Source organism: Saccopteryx leptura, chromosome 11, assembly GCF_036850995.1.
Source record: "Saccopteryx leptura isolate mSacLep1 chromosome 11, mSacLep1_pri_phased_curated, whole genome shotgun sequence".
Lineage (NCBI taxonomy): Eukaryota > Metazoa > Chordata > Mammalia > Chiroptera > Emballonuridae > Saccopteryx > Saccopteryx leptura.
In genome coordinates this window covers 19,720,445-19,734,077 of record NC_089513.1, presented here as the reverse complement: position 1 = coordinate 19,734,077, position 13,633 = coordinate 19,720,445, and the positions used below count along the sequence as shown (strand labels likewise).

The following is a 13,633-nucleotide window of genomic DNA, read 5'->3' as shown; positions in this document are numbered from 1 at the left end:
AATATACCAAGCTCTTTCCTGCCTCAGGGCCTTTGCACTTGCTCTTTTCTCCACCTGTATTACTCTTCCTCCAGCTGTTTACATAAGTGGTTCCTTCTTATCTTTCAGGTCTCAACCCTAATGATGTCTTTTCAGAGAGGGATTCTAGCTAAAATAGTAATCTCCCCTGAGAGGTGCTGTTCTACCACCTATCTCTACTTATTTCCTTCTTGACCCTTATCAAAATTTGATTTCATTTTGTTTATCTCTGTGTTCTTATGTATTATCTGTCTTCTCTCCCTGTAGTATTCCACCAGAGTAAGGATCTGTCTACTGGTTTACTGTCATATCTCAGGACTAACACAATATTGGGAACATAATAAGTGTGTAATCGGCATATGGTGAAAGAATGAATGATTATATGAGTATACTGGTGTTTTAGGGCCTGTTGTACAAATGGAAACAGAGCACAGGAGCACCAGCCAAATTATGATTTCAAAATTACCGTCCTAGAGACTTGTACATTGTTTTAATTTGCAAATATTTTATTCATGGTTCTAGAAGAGTACATTATTTAAAGGAAGTCAACACATGAGTAAATGGTGGTGACACCATGGAGCTATTAAATGATGGAGCAGTCGCCTCATGCACAGAATTTTTATACTGTGTTGCTTATAAAACAGTGTATAGGTATGATCCTATTTTTTCTTTTATAAAATGTTATCATATATATACAGGAAAAGCTAGAAGGATGTTACCAAAGTGTTAGCCAGTACTGTCTGGGGTCTTAGGGTTATTCTTTCTGATTTTTCTTTATCTGATTTTTATATAGTAAATTTGTAATTTTTTAAAAAGCAGCCATTGTTTTTGTTTTTGAACATACCAATGGTGACTGCATTTGTGGAGTAAAGAAAAAGTACCACCTTTGTCTCTTGCCAAAACCCAATTTTTTATACCTTGGTTTACTTGCTTTTTATAAATAAGCTCTGAGTTAGTTTTGTGGGGGTGTGGAGGTACCATTGGAGATAATATTGTTTTAAGACACATCTCTTCCAAGATAAACAGTGTCCTTCCTGGAGGGCCCGCCTGGTACGCCCTCCTGGTGCAGGCTCCTGGGAAGCTCTGGCTGCCTTGGGGTCTTCAGGGAACTGGATATGTTCAGAAAACGACACTTGAGCATCCACTTGAGGAGTGTTGAGTCAGCTCTAAGTTTTGTCAAAGCCCTTGGCCGGGCCAGACAGCCACATCTTCTCCCTCGGTCTGTGGCACTAGATCCTATGTGAATGCACTCTCTGAGGTACCTGGCAGATGAAAAATCCCTGGAAATGAAATTCACATCCTGGTTGGTTTGTGCAGCCCAAGTGCAAGGTGCCCTGAGGACTCCGCCAGTGTGGTGCCCCTGGAGTGGAGTTGGGGCACAGGGACGGTGCTGGAGGAGGAGTGTGGCCCGTGTCAGGGATGGCTGGTCACCATGACCTCAGGAGGCCTTGCCTCAGGTGATCAGAATCCCAGCAAAGGTGAAATATGGCTAGCTTCTTCTCCTTCTTCACTTGCCCTTGCCTCCAATTTTTCCCCTTTCCTGGGCCTCCAGCATTGTCCTTTGAGAACCTCTGTCTAGCTTCCTCCCCTTAAGACCTATAGGAGTCAAGAACCAATGTTCTGCAAACAGATGTGCATTAGGCTCTTAGCAGGTTGTGACAGAGAGGGCAAAAGAGGCCAAGGAGTAGAACAGTCCCTTCGTGGGGCTTCCACCTGATTTAGAGAGGGGAGATAGGCTGTGGTGGGCAAGATAAAGTATAAGGCACAGACACCAGGGTGGACACGAGACAGTCAATGCCTATGTAAGAATCCAGACTACATGCCAGATAGGTGAGGTCTGAGGGTTGTACCATATTGGAGGCCCTCTAAAAAGAAGGAATACAAAACTGCCAGGGCCTCCCAGGATCTTGGAAGGGTTCTTGCACATGAGAAGCATTCAGTTTGAGCTTTATTAGTCTCCTGGCACATCAGTCAGGGTTTTCCAGAGAATTGGTTCATACAATTATGGAAGTTGGCAACTTCAAAGTCTGTAGGGAGTGTAGGCGGACTGGAGACCTGGGAAGAGCCAATATTGTAGTTAAAGTCCAAAGGCCATTTCCTGGCAGAATTTTCTCTTGCTCAGAGCTCAGTATTTCTATTCAAGCCTTCAACTGATTGGATGAGGCCCACCCACATTATGGAGGCAATGTGCCTGACTTAAAGCCTTCTGATTTAAAATCTCACCCCAAAACACCCTCATAGAAACATCCAGAATAATGTTTGACCAAATATCTAAGGACCATGCCCAAGTCAAGGTAACAGAAAATTAACCATCACACCTGGTAAAGCACCCTCTAAATATGGAGTTAGTGAGAGGAGAGAATGCTATGGGCCAAGTTGACAGCAAAGGCTTCTTGGGAGAGGTGGCCTTGAGCCAGTATTTGTGTATGGATTGGGCTTTATGGTGTCCACTGTTCTTGCATATTGAGCCACAAGAGAGACTAAGGAGTCTGTGTCCCATGGCTCTCTGCCAAGTGCCTCACTAGAGGCTGGAAGGATTCTAGGATGGCTAATAGATTGATAGTCTTTGTTCTAAGTGGTCATGAAGGCCATTACTTTTGGCCTACTTGTCCCCATATCATCTCACCATGGAAACCTGTTTTCCTTTTTCTTGTCCTATTTCCCCTCCCTCTCCTAATCCTCACACTTTTCCTGACTTTGCCCTCCTCCCTCAGTTTAAACCTCAGGCCAGACAAGGTCTGTCTGTCTCACTGGAGGTTCCGAGAGCCTCCAGAAAATGAGCTGCATTCACATTCACAGGATGAGCCATAGCCTCAGTCCATGGTGTTCATGCACCCGGGTCTCAGCGATGTTCAGAAGGAAGCTGTGCTCTGTCCCTTTCCGTATTCCCTGACCGTGCGCCCAAGTGGCTCTTCGCTAACACTAATCTGTGTGTGATGTTGTTCTTCATGTAGGTATAATTTGTCATTGAAGGGGGCTTCTCTCTGCTCTGTGCACAGGGAAGCCAACCTCCTGGCTCTTCCCAGCCCCCCATCAAATCAGCCCGCCAAATGGGTTTTTGCATTAGCCCTATAGCTAAGAGAGGGACGGAGAGCGTTGCTATTCCCATTCAGCATTTATGCATTTCCCGCTCTCCTCTTGGCCAAGCGACCTCCATTTCAGCTCCTGTTGTGTTTCTTGAGCTGGGTCCCACCCAGACCTCCCTCTAAAAGGAGATTCTGAAAGCAGGAAGCTGACAAAAATCATCAGAGTGGGGTACAATAGATAGCAATGACCCGGTGAAGCCATAGACACTACCTTCCAGAACATTCCTTCCTGCTCCCTACTACTAGCTTCAGAGTCGGCCTGGGTCTTAGGGAAAGGAAAGCCTCAGACATGTTTCCTACAGCATGCCAAAACCCAGCCTTGAGATCCTCTGATCTGAAAACACCGTACCACTAGGATGTATTCACACCAAAGTTGTCTGCTTGTCATGGTCCCTTGAACCAAAGTTGTCTGCCCATCATGGTCCCTTGCCTGCATTTAGCATTTATAGCTTTCAACACTCTTCCTGGCAGTAACCTGACAAGGAGGACAGACCACGTCACCATCCTCATTCTAGAGAGGTGAGGTGAGGTGAGGACCACGTGTACCAGAACTGCACCCAATCCCCTGCCCAGTGCTGCCTGCTCAGGAATGATGTGAAGAGTGGGGTCTCACTTGGCCATGAGTTTGGATGGTGTTTATAGGCCACACCAAAGACCTGGCCACATTGGGTGCTCCCTTCCCATTTTCTGAGGCCTAATGGGAGAATCTTCATGAGGTTAGTGGACTAGGCCTGGTGATAGCAGCATCCTCCCTGAGGTGTTCGGTTCTGAGTGTGAGTCCCAGGGTCGGGAGTATGTGCGGTGTCTGCATCAGATAGTGGGAGGTGGTCCAGGGTGGTCTCTCAAAGCAGAACAAGCAGCCACTCAGTCCCTGGGGAATAAGCTCCCACCAGGTCACCCCCACCCATCTGTTTCCTGCAGTGATTTCTGAGCCTCACTCCACAGAGGTCCCAGGGGGTGGCAGTTGGGAGGGGGGCTTGGTCCCCGTTGTAGCTCTCTCCAGATGCCAGGCTGCAGCTAGCTCAGCTAATTGGCAAGAAGAGGAAAAGCAAAAATAGTGAAAATCTGTGAACTAATATAACAGCCTTGAAGCAACCGCCAAAATGTGTACAAATCATGAAGTAATTAGATGTGTGAAGAATTCAATCGGGTTGGCTGTTTCCAAACCCAGCATCTGATGGCTTTAGGAGACTGAGGGCTGGCAGGCCACGGGGAGTAGAAATTCTTTCCACTGCATCGTGATCTTGCCTCCCTGGCGCCTGGGCTTCTTGAAATCCTTTCAGGGTCCTGGCAGTTTCCCTGGGAGCTGCTAGAATCAAACATGGGCCTTTCGAAGGACCATTAGGCATGTGCAACATCTCGTCCCAGGAGCATCTTATATTTCAGAAGAAAACTTGAAAGTTTCACAAAGTGTTTTTTGTTATTTTTTTGGACCCATGGTCTTATTTAATCTCAATATCACCAAATATTTTTGTCAGCATTTTTTGGAGAAGGAAACCAAGGCCCAGAGAGTGAATTGATATAATAAACCAACTCGGAGAGCTAATGAGTAGCAGATCTAGGGCTAGAACCAGGGTCTCCTGACAATCCCTCCAAGCTCTCTGCCACTTATTGTCCCTTTGGGCCCTGCTGTATTTCCCAGTAGTACTGACACTTGTATCTCACAATTCTTATGGCTAACAGCCAACTGCTGTTCTCTTTTCCATGGTATTAAATTTAGATATGTCTTTTTTTTTGTGTGTGTGTATTTTTCTGAAGCTGGAAACAGGGAGAGACAGTCAGACTCCCATATGCGCCCAACCGGGATCCACCCGGCATGCCCACCAGGGGGCGACGCTCTGCCCACCAGGGGGCGATGCTCTGCCCCTCCGGGTGTCGCTCTGCCTCGACCAGAGCCACTCTAGCGCCTGGGGCAGAGGCCAAGGAGCCATCCCCAGCGCCCGGGCCATCTTTGCTCCAATGGAGCCTCGGCTGTGGGAGGGGAAGAGAGAGACAGAGAGGAAGGAGAGGGGGAGGGGTGGAGAAGCAGATGGGCGCTTCTCCTGTGTGCCCTGGCCGGGAATCAAACCCGGGACCTCTGCGCGCCAGGCCGACGCTCTACCACTGAGCCAACCGGCCAGGGCCAAATTTAGATATGTCTTTAACCCATTTGTTTGATTAATAAACTATGGCTTAGGAGTAGTTGCCTATTTGTTGATTTTAACTTCATGTGATACTCAGATTAAACAGGGGAGGAGAAAAGGACCCATTTTCTTTATCTTTTGGAAAGTACTTTGTAGAAAGTGATTTCAGGACTGATTCAGTCCACTGGAAGGATAGAAACAATATGTGATCAGAGTTTCATTGTTTGGCTTTGTTCTTTCTGATCTGTGGGGACTTCTTAAAAGAGTAGGTGCTTACATTCAGTAATTCAAGGGAGGGCATCGCTCAGGGCTAAAATGCAGCATGCTCAGGGTTAGAAAGTCTGAGAGCAGAGATCAGAGCAGAGCACTGGAGAGTCACCTAAGGAGCCTGACGTGTGTTGTTAATTCCCCTGCCAGCCAGGAGAGCTCCCCAGAGGATGATGTTTACAGGTTTACAGCCGGATTGAGCAAACAACATTGTGATTAAGTTACATGCATTAGCTGGCTCTGTAACCAGAATAGAAATGTACGTGTTAATTTGCAAAGCCATGGCTGCTTGCACAGACTTGACTCTGGTCCTCAGGTTTGGCCAACAGCAAAACGCTCTGTGGGAGAGAAGGTTGGAGAGTCAGGAGCAGGACTGGCTACAGAATGTGAGGGGCCCAATGCAAAATGAAAATGTGGGCCCCTTGTTTGAAAATTGTTAAGAATCTCAGGATGAGCACAGCAGAGTGTTAAACCAAGTGCAAGGCCCCAAGTGTGGGTGGGGCACTGTGGGACTGCATAGTTCATAGGACCTTCAAGTGGGCCCTGGTTGAAGTCACTGGAGAAAGAAGGATATGAGCCCAGGACTGTGGGGTTCTGGGTGCACCAAATGCCACTCGCCTGGAAGGTTAGAGATGAAAATCATTCAGCTTATAGTTCTGGAGTCACTTAGATGCCCAGCTCTATTCCAAGTGCAGGGATTCAGCAGTGAGCAAGCAAGTGCCCTGTCCGTGGTTCTGGCTTGGGCTTGGGTTTTAGATGGCCGGCTCCAAGAGAATTTTAAGAGCTCCACCTTACCTTGTCTGTGTCCTGTCTGTAGATGGGCTGCGTAATAACAACGCCAACCTCTGTTGTGAGGGCTAAGCATATTAACAGGCATGTGCAAGTGTCTGGCACAGCAGAGGCAAGGCTTTAGTGAATGTTAGGGAAGAAGACAGGCAGGTGAACAGCTGTGTGGTGCACAGGAGCGGTGCACAGAAAGCCAGTGGACAGGGTGGGGAATGCCCTTGGAGAGCATTCACTCTGCGTGGATCCTGGTGCCGTTCCTTTTGGATGAACACTGAGACCTGGGGCTCTTACACAACAAAGCCATTTCCTCTTCTCACTTCCTGTAGACCAGCCTTTTATCGCCGTCTTGGGGATACAGGAGTGCCCTGGATGTAGGGACCCTGCTATCCACAGTGTCCTCTCCTGACTCATCTTTCAAGGTCCTGAATTTCTGGTCTCCTCTGGCTCTGCACTTGCCAGGTTCTCAGCAAGCTGTGGGGTGAAGCTCATACTCCCTTGTCCTGATAGTCCCAGCCCTCCCCCATCTGACCACACCTCCCGCCTGTCCACACTTCCTTCCGTCTCTCTGTTGCACAGAACCAGCTTCTCACCCTCTCCAGCTCAGCTTCCACATTCATTTTCTCCACCCGCCTGAGTTTTAATTCAGTTCCACAGACATGGACCCAGTTCCTCTCCTTACACCCCTTCTGGAGCAAATTTCAGTCCATCTCATTATTAATGGATTCTATATTTGCCAATCCGTTAATATTTATGTTTAACCCCCAGATCAATCCTCATGATGCTTTCACTGCTATTTGCTGACATGTGCAGAGCAGAACCATCAGAAACTCGAGTCGCCCACGTGCAAGTTCCCAGCCGAGATCCAGGGAGGCCACACTCTGCCTCTGGTTTCAGCTCTCGTGTGATAAGCATGCATCCTTTCTGTGGTCTGTTGAATGCCACTTCTGTGCATATTAGTGCTTTTTGTTGCTGATTTCTCTGTTTTAAATGCCTCTAAGGATAGAACTAAAATGCTCTCTAGTGTTCCCGAGCACAAGAAGGCTGTGATGTGCCTCGTGGAGAAATAGTTGTGTTAGATAAACTTCATTCAGGCATGTGTTACAGTGCTGTTGACCCTGAGTTCAATGTTAATGAATCAACAACTAGTTCAGAAAAAGAATGAAGAAATTTGTCAAAATGTATGTGAGGCTACTCCATTGTTTGGCCAGGGGCTCAAGGAACCTAACCTTCTATTTCCCTTGGGAGCCATGGTCCAGTAGTCACTAATTCAGTATTAATGGTGAGTTTATAGAACATAGCTACCAAAGATAATAAAGATCAATTTTTGAAAATTGTTAAGAATCTCAGGATGAGCACAGCAGAGTGTTAAACCAAGTGCAAGGCCCCAAGTGTGGGTGGGTTTCTATTAAGTGTCACAAATCAGTCAAACCCCCCTGGGACTCTGTGGCTTCCTGCTCGGTCCAGGCCACTGCTTTCTCTGTCCTGTAAGCTCATTGTACATCAGTGTCTGTTCATTTTATTTGATGCCCCTTAATTGTTAACTTTCCAGCTGTGACCTGCGGATGGACTGCAAGTCTTGTTTGGGCAAAAGAACCGTTGGCCTTCACATGTCCTTCCCGGGAGGTAGACCAGTGATTTTCAACCTTTTTTGAGCCACGGCACATTTTTTACATTTACAAAATCCTGGGGCACACCACCTACCAAAATGACACAAAATGACACTCTAACTGTTAGAATTTATTTAAAGTTTAAATAAATTACATTTATTAAAAAAAAGTTAAATAAAAAAGGATAACCCCCTCATATATATAGTCCCATGTAACATCCCTCATATATACAGTCCCACGTAACCCCTCATATATACAGTCCCATGTAACATCCCTCATATATACAGTCCCACGTAACCCCTCATATATACAGTCCCATGTAACATCCCCTTATACAGTCCCATGTAACATCCCTCATATATACAGTCCCACATAACATCCCTCATATACAATCCCACGTAACATCCCCTCATATATACAGTCCCATGTAACCCTTCATGTATACAGTCCCATGTAACATCCCTCATATATACAGTCCCATGTAACCCCTCATATACAGTCCCATGTAACCCCTCATGTATACAGTCCCATGTAACATCCCTCATATATACAGTCCCATGTAACCTCATATATACAGTCCTATGTATCCCCTCATATATACAGTCCCATGTAACCTCATATATACAGTCCCATGTATCCCCTCATATATACAGTCCCGCTAATAGATACTGGAGCTTTCATCAAGGTTGTGGGTTCAAATCAATTTGGCAAATACTCCATATAGAGACTGGACAAAATCAATTTTAGAAAATGTTGGGTATTTGTGTAACATATAAGTCCTCAGAGCATCTCTACTGTCAGATTGCGAAGTTTGCTTTCTAGGTAAGGATTCTGATAAATACTAGAGTTCTCCCTGAGGTTGTGGGTTCAAATCCCATGGTCATCTGGGTGCAGGGGCCTTGGTTAGTCTGTTTTGATGGTGTATATAGAGATTTGAGCTCTTTAAGAAGATGACCCTTCAGGAGGCCATATACAATATAGATAACATTGTGATGCATTGTATATCACCCTCTGCGGGGACCTCTTTTAAAAAGAAATAGGTCAAATATCTATATACACCATCAGGATAGACATAACCAGCTGAGGCTGAGGCTTCATCTAGTGGTGGCAACATTTACCTCCAGTCCTGACCAGGATTGGAAATCGGGACCATGGGGAGGAGTAGCAGCTTCAACTACTCGCTGTGGCCATGAGCGGGGACCTTCCTGAGTGTGGATGAGAGGCGGCCTACTATTGGCTCATTGCTAGTGGTCGGGATGAATCCTAGAAGGTGATTGGTCAGTGAGCGTTCCCTGTGCCTCCAGTCTTCCTGTCGCTGGTAGCTGGAGGGATTGTGAGGGGAATGTTTATGTTCGGTTGGAGGCGGCTGGCGGCGGGCTGTATCCAGCAGGTGGGCCGTATTTTGGGGACCCATATGTAATTTCCCCACAGCACACCTGACCATGTCTCACGGCACACTGGTTGAAAAACACTGAGGTAGACGATGAAGGCATGCTGAAACCAAAGGTGGAGAAATGGTTTGAGTGGAATGTGCTGGTGGGCAGATACTAGACACAGTAGGAAATAATACAACAGAACCTTTATCAGCAGAGTAACTTCAGAGCGCCTCCCCCTCAGGGCTGTTGTTAGAATCAGAGATGTTTATAAAAGCACAAAGCAAACCTTGAAGGGGCCACGTGAGTGTTAGATGTTCTTTGCTGTTGACATCTGTGGGTGGGCCCAAGGAATGGATCACCAGCCGGTGCTCCCTGGCCGGGCTGAGGGGGCCCCAGTGTGGCTTGGAAAGGCTTACTCGGCACTTTCCCAGCCAGGACCCCACAGGCTCATGGCTGCCAAGTGTTTCACACTGCTGAGTGGGGAACGCAGTTTCAGATGGCCCCTGACAGCTGCCCGCTGGGACCGCCCCCTCCCTGGCAGGGGCCATCCACCCTTCGTGTAGCTGGAGAGATGGGGGGTGAGGGCTCCACTGCCCATCCGCGAGGGTACTCGAGACCCGGTGGGTGGCCCAGGTCGGCTGCAGAGCTCACATGCCTGTGTTTCTTCCCTGCAGTCCGGAGAAGTCCATTTTTCCTGTTTGTTTTTGGAGTGATTGGGTTTGCAAGGTTTTTCTTTGTGTGTTGTCGAATCTACAGTCCCCCATCTTTCCTTTGGGAATGAGTCACTTAGTGTCCCCTCTGCCTATGGCATTTCCCTCAACTGTTAGTCTCGGGTTCCTTGACGTCTGTCATAGTCTGTCTCATGTGATGGATATTTGTGAATAGTATTAAGCACCTTCTGGATTCTCATCATCCCTTGAAGACAGAGACCGTGTCTGGTTTGTTTCTTTTTCAGAACCACTTTGCCTGGTACCATGCCCAGGATGTCATAGGTTTATCATCATCATCATCATCATCATCATCATCATATAACTACTGATGGAGTACTTTAATGACCACCTAAACAAAGGTTAAGGGTCCACATCTGGGTCCCAGGGGCAGTAAGGGCGTGCCTGACTCACAGTCCTCCTCTGTCCCAGATGTCTGTGTGACAGGGAAGACCCGTCCAACGCGTCTCCACTCTGCGGGGAGGTGAGAGGCTGGTTGTGGCAGGAGAGAGGTGGCAAGAACACAAGGAAGTTTGTCTCTAGTCTGGAAATTTCTCAAGATCACTGGGGGATGCCTTTCACTGGAAATCTTGAGCAAAAGTGACAGCCATCTGTCAAGAATGGTTGCCTGGAAACAAGGACCCGCCTGTTCTCACGTAGCCACAGCTGGGCCATCAGAGGAGTCCAGGCCTGAGTTGTGGCAGAAAAGTCCAACAAGGCTCCTTTTGGCTGTTCCCTAAGCTGATTTAAACGTAGCACATACTGGCTCAGGGAATGTCCAAGTGAATCTCTAACTTATGTAACAACAGTCTGGGCTTCTGAGGGTCTGATTCTTGTGGGCAGCCTCCCTTCGTTTAGTGGCTCTCCAGGCCAAGCCACTTGGGCACGATGCTGCCAGATTAACCTCCCTAAAACGCCTGGATCCTACCACCTGAAACCCTAAGTGGCTTACACTGACTAAGGGACAAAATCTCAACTCCTTCCATCTTACTCTAAGGTCGTTGAGGTCAGGGCTCCATCTGATACTCCTTACTGGTCTCCTTTGGGGGAGCTGAAACAGCCCGTGATGAAATGCTAAGTGTTACTTTGATTCTTATCTACAGTCACTTCCGGAGAATTGCGGGACTATAGAACTCCATCCTAAAATAGAAAGCGCAGTCCACCGCGTTCACGCTGTTGCTCTGCTGATAATTAGGAGGGGGTGTTAGACAGGATTTGAGGAACACTGGGCAGTAAACATCCAGTTTGAGTTTGAGGTGGTGGGGTGGGAGAGCTGTGGTTTAGTTGGAGGTTGAAGTCCAGGATTTGTTATTTCCAGATCCCTGCCACTCCCAAATACACTCCCAGGGGCCTCCTTTCTCTCCTTTCCTAATGGGCTCAGTGAGAACCGCCGCCTCCCTGCCCCTCAGTCTGCAGCAGAGGAGTGGGGATGTTCTGCACAGTGCTGGGTGCCGGTCCTACAGGGGCCGTGATGCGAGCACCTGGCACAACAGCATTGACGTGTCGTTTGCCTGGCACACGCAGCCTCTGTTCAGCCTGGCTGTCAGGTTTTTTTTCTTTCCAGGAATAGAGAGGAATGCGTGCTCTCAGAGCGAGTTCAAGGGCAAGGTGAGCTCAGTTCCAGGAGAGGGAAACCTGAGTGGTCTGTCCCTTGTGGTGACTTGGAAAGAGTAAAACACATGCCCCTGGCCCCTCTGACATCGGCACTGATGCTGTTCCTTGGTCATTGGCACGGACCACAGCCTGCCTGGGCGATAACTTGACTTGTATCTTATTAGAGCACCAACTCTTTTAGAGGAGGGATCAGCTGTCATCCATGGTTCATTCTCCCATAGGTGTTTTTCTATTTGTCATGGTAGAAGCTCTACAGGCTGAGACGACCAGGCTCTGTTCTTAATAAGGGAGCCGGGGACAACTAGGAACCAGGAATTACTAAGGATGAAAATATATTGGTTTAATATCCAAATAATATTGTTCCCATTACACCCATGTGCTTTAGTATTTCTGGTCTAAATCCTTAAGGCCCAAGATTATGAGGCATTTTGCTACATTCTCTTTCCATGTGATTAGACGCAGGCCACACTGGGTATTGCACGCTCTAGAGCTGGGATTCTCCACCCTAACTGCACTGAGAAGCGGCAGTGGAGCCCCTAAACACCCTGACGCCCAATTAACTGAGACTCCCTGTGGGCAGGATCCGGGCATCCGTCCTTGTCGGCTTTCCAGGTGATGCCCGTGTGCAGCCAGGGCTGAGCATGAGCTCTTTGCGGACAGTCTATTTTATTAATCATTTTCTCTCCAGGGCCTCGTGGAGTACTGGAACAGAGTGAGTATTCGGCAGATGTCGGTGCCTTCTATCAACGCCTCTTCGTGAATGTCACATAACTTCACACAACTTGGTTCTGCGATCAAGCCTGGAGCTGTCTCTCTCCCAGCACTCCCCACCTCAGTGTTTGCATTCCCGTCCATCTAAGTCAGGATTCGTCTTTGCTCTCCCCCCAACCCCTGCCATGTTCCAGGTCTTCATATAAATTTTACATATAAATATTTTTCATATCTGGGCCTTCGTTTCCATACTCGCTAGCACCATTCTCATCTAAGCTATTAGCATTCATCCCCCCAACTTCCTCAAAAGCTCCTTAGCCAGGTGGCCTTTGTACAGCCCAGCGCCACCAATCCCTCCTGTGTGCCATAGTTAGAATCATCTGTATAAAATACAAACATGATCTTGTGATCTATTGATTTAAACCCATCAGTGACTTCCCTTTGCTCTTAGGAGATCAGACTCCTTAATCTGTTTGACAGAGCCCCCTGGTCTGGTCCTCGGGCCTCCCTCGTCTGGTCCTCCAGCCCTGTGGTCTGACCTGTTTTCTCAGTCTCTGCCATGTTCTTTGCACCCAGTCCTTCTCCCTTGCTCTCATTTCCTGGAATTCCACACTCCATCCAGCCTTGGGGCCTTTGCACACGCATTTCCCTTGGTCTGGAACACTCTCCCCGCCTCCCACTGCCTCATTGACTTGTTAATTGCTGCTGAACCTTCAGTTCTCAGCTGAAGAGCCCTTATTTGATAAAGGCTCCTCTGGCCCCAGACAAACACTCCTCTGTCCTGTCCTCTTGTGGCATCAGGCTCGCTTTTCTGTGGGTAGTTACCTCGGTTGGCAGCTCCCCCTCCCTCTGGGGGGTTACTTGCCCCGTGTGTAGCACTGGCTTCTCTTGGCCCCCTTCTCTCAGGCGGAGGCTGCCTTTCCGAGAGCCCCGTGGTTCCGGACAGCACAGTTACGTGGAACAGCTCACATGACAGACACATCAGCTTTGCTCTGTTTTGAACAACCTCCTAAAGATCCATGTCCATCAGTTGCTTTTCTATGGGAATCTTTGGTGTTTCTTCATCTCCTTAGAACTTTCCCAAATCTTAATTTTTCGGGTCTTGATCTGAGGTCTATCCTCTATTCTGCCTGTTGGCCCACAAGGATTTTTAGGAGTTGCACTTTTTTGTGTCGAACGCCATATGACAGAGTCCTGTGTCATCCAGGTGCTCTCACGTGTTAGTGTTTGTGGTCTCACAGTAATGCTCAGGGGTGGATGGGGGTGTGTGTGAGAACATGGGCCCAGTGTCACAGCCTCCCAACTCCCAGCAGCCTCTGGGGCCTTGCTTTCATGGCA

The 13,633-nt window shown here is 48.0% G+C and overlaps 1 protein-coding gene across 6 annotated transcripts in view; it reads left to right on the top strand.

The window, feature by feature from the left end:
* The window catches only part of MAPK4 (mitogen-activated protein kinase 4), a 145,077-nt gene that overhangs the window by 59,304 nt on the left and 72,140 nt on the right, over positions 1 to 13,633 (top strand). The window contains exon 2 of one of the 6 annotated variants that reach the window (XM_066352782.1): positions 12,273 to 12,296. The exons of the other annotated variants lie outside the window; for them this stretch is intronic. The gene's annotated coding sequence lies outside the window, so the exon portion shown is untranslated. The remainder of the gene's footprint in view (positions 1 to 12,272; positions 12,297 to 13,633) is intronic. 6 annotated transcript variants of the gene reach the window in all.